This window comes from Sinocyclocheilus anshuiensis, unplaced genomic scaffold, assembly GCF_001515605.1.
Source record: "Sinocyclocheilus anshuiensis isolate Anshui unplaced genomic scaffold, SAMN03320099.WGS_v1.1 scaffold286, whole genome shotgun sequence".
Lineage (NCBI taxonomy): Eukaryota > Metazoa > Chordata > Actinopteri > Cypriniformes > Cyprinidae > Sinocyclocheilus > Sinocyclocheilus anshuiensis.
Window position 1 is genome coordinate 713,308 of NW_015544135.1, and position 3,661 is coordinate 716,968.

A 3,661-nucleotide genomic window follows, 5' to 3' on the forward strand; every position below is an offset into this window, starting at 1 on the left:
ATGTAACATCAGTGGTTCAACCGTAATTTTATGAAGCTATGAGAATACTTTTTGTGCGCAAAGAAAACAAAAATGACGACTTTATTCAACAATTCTTCTCCCCCGAGTTACTGTCTTCCGCCATTTTGGAGAGTATCGCAATGCATAAGCACGCGTTTCCCTAAGTGTAAACAACGCTGATTACGGCGATTACGTTCATGTGCGCGCTTTCTGCCCTAATGTAAACAACGCCGATTACGTTCTTGGGTACTCTCCAAAATGGCAGAAGACGTAACTCGGGGGAGAAGAATTGTTAAATAAATCATGTTATTTTTGTTTTCTTTGCGCACAAATGCGCACTAAAATTCTCTAAAATCTAACATTTTTTTCTCTTAGAAATGCACATTTGATAGTAGCTTGAGTTAGGATGCAGATGTAGGTTTGTTCATTATCAAAATCAGTAATATCTGTAAAAACTGTAGCAATCTCATTTATATATGGTGAAATTTAATTATTCTGTTTGAGGTGTTTTTTTAACCATTGGTCTTCCATAGTAGCATACATTTAGATCATGATAATCACAGTTAAAACCACAAATATAGCACCTCAATACCATGGTAAAAATGTAATATGGCTTCTAGGTACTTGTATGAAAAACAGTAGTCTAAATACATTTAGTATAAACGCATAAACGCTATAGCTTAATCACAAAAATACTGTAATTATATTCCATTACTCCTCCTTCAATACATTTAATACATGACTGTCTACATTGATAATATAATAAAATTCGACACGAATACCCACATTTCTGACACAATACCATGGTGCAGTTAGTGCTATATTACATCTATGGTAAATGATGGCGATTTGTAGATTAAAAGTCTTCTGACTGTATCGTTGCGCACAGTGTTTCTCCTGTTTGTCAGCGCTGTTTCCTCTGGCTGTAAACAGAGTTATTTGTGTTCTTCGCTAAATTCAAGAACTTTACACTAGATCTGATAGCGCAGTTTAGTGTTCGCGTGATCGAGACTCATCAGCGAGTAACTGCCCTAGTGAAGCTCGCGCCGCACCGTGCCGCCGTTTGAACTTTGAGCCGAGCGGATAAATGCTCAGAGTAGCGTGCTTCAAATAACTAGCGCTGTTTCGTTCTGCGTTTGCTGCATGAACATTATATCGAACATTTATCGAACTCTTGTTATCGTTTATCGAGGAAATTTATATCGCGCGATAATTATCGTTATCGATTTATCGCCAAGCCCTAAGCCCTGCAAACATTAATTTGAATGAATTATTGAACTTCGTTTTGTACTGTGAGGTAAATTTGTAGACGGTCCCTAAAGCAGCCTAGACGATTATGCAGCGAATATCCAACATAAACTAACTTTATTAACAAACTTTATGATAAATGCTTACAATAGCTTACAATACAAAAGATCTGTAAAGTTGCAAAGACTAAAGTCTCAAATCCAAAGAGATATTCTTTATAAAAGTTAAGAGTCAACCACGCCTACCTAAAACGGCTCGTTCTAACACGCCCCCACATGTCTACGTCACGATGTGGGAAGATTTGCATAACGCCGCCCAAATGTTCACGCAAAGAAAGAAGGCGTAACTTTTATTCTCGCTGTAGTATTGTTGCTGCCGCCATGTCGTGAAGACGCTGTGTTTCGTTGTGAAAGCGGAACTACTTTGTTTGGTCTTCCAAAAGAGCACGATATCCGCTTCGTCATGCCTAGAGCTGATCCGTGCTGGTCACTGAGGAAATACATCAACTTCGCACTGTGGATCGCCGGATCGGCTTTCACCTTGGACGAAGCGGAGTCCAGCCCGGGGTCGTCACATGTGGTTGCCGCAAGCCCGCCGGCCGCGCCGTTCTCAAGCCCATTCGCCGCCGCTCACTCTAGCCCACCGTGTGAAACTACTTTGTTTGGCCTTCGATTTATATACATTTTTATGTTTGAATTATTAAATCAATAAATTGATTCTTCATTTTATTTTTAAGTGGCACTCTCTGTCCTCCATACAAATCCAGACAACACAAGAAAAAATAAGGCTCTGCTTTACGACAATTACGCTTGTTCCCAAATTTCCTCTTTGGCCCATGAAGGCTAAAAGACTCTTAATAACACATAGTCTTTGTGTTGACAAAAGAAGATAGAACAAAGAAAGAGAGAATGCGGTATTAGGCAAAGGGAGATAAAGATTTATAAAGAATAGAGAGAGTGTGACTCAACGAATGGATTTGTTTAATAGGTACTAATATGTGGACTCACATTTAGACTTGCTAAGTCAATTGGATTGATTCTCAATGCTTTGGCTCAAATCCAGTTCACTGAACAAATGCCAAATATATTTGTATTTTGAAGTTCAAATCAATAGTGCAATAAAGTCTTTAGTAAATGTCATGTGCGGTGACCATTTGATCATCTATCTGTTCTCACACATCCAGCATCCTCACTTTTAAAGCGTGAACTAGAGCGCTACTGTAATTTAGTGCACAGCATTCAACCCCAGTGGAAAAGAAACGTTCAAAAAACATTAAATTCACTTAATTACTCCCTTAAGCCAGATGAGGTCTGGGACCTGAGACATGATGATGTAAGAATGAAATATTGTGAACTGCGAAACACACTTAGCCTTCTTCACGACAGCTTGTTAGTGCTCCACTTTTCACTGTCAGGTTTGGGGAAGCCGTGCTGAGAGAATTCAACACACCCTGAATCCATAACTGGTCTAGCCGGTGAATCGAAAGCTTTCTGAAATGCAAACGGGGGTCTTTACAATTGCATGCTGGATGGCGCTCTGTGGCTCTGTTGTTCACCAATGCAGTTTTAAAGCTCGGTCAGCTGATGGCTGATCCTGGAACAGACGTGGCAGCAGACGTGTCATTTGGTAGCGATAGATTAAGTTAAGTAATGGAATTCTCTCACAAAGCATTGGGGGAAATCAATTCCCCTACAAGCACCTGCGCTCCGTACCGGAGTCTCCGGGAGAAATCATGTACACATGCTCACTATCCATAAAAGACAAATTATCTACAGCACCTCATTATCTGCTTAACCCCTCCCTTATTCATTTCCTCCACATTAGCTATTGTATTTATACTAGGGTGCCTCTGGTCTTTTTCTGAGGTTTTTAATTAGTTTTGTCCCCTCTACTTTATAGTCTGGTTACCTGAGACTGTATCTGGGTCTAGGACTGAACTACTTATCACTCTCTTAAATGTTTTAACTTCTCCCCCTAAAAGCAACGCAGAAATCTCAAGAGGTATGACCATCAGATACACATAATTATCCAGCACCGATGAACAATACTGAGGCAATACTTTGACCTACTAAATCAATACTGCTGAGACCTCACCACAGCAGCCAACCACAAAGCATAATTGCCGGGCTCACAGGAAAAGCGCAATAAATTATTTAGATTCAAGTATGCTTCTCGGAGATACAGCCCTAAAATCAGAGCAAAAGAACTGTTGTATAACCTTAAGATGCTGAAAGGTTCAGCTGGATGTTTCATTGCTGTTTCATACCAGAGAATCTAGAGTATGTTTAGATTATTTTACAGTTACAGGTGAATTATCAATGCACATAGGGGAGAGCGGGGCACAGAGTAACACTTTTTGACTTTCTCAAATTGTGTAAATCCACATGGGGTTCAGAGTATAATTTTTTTATCC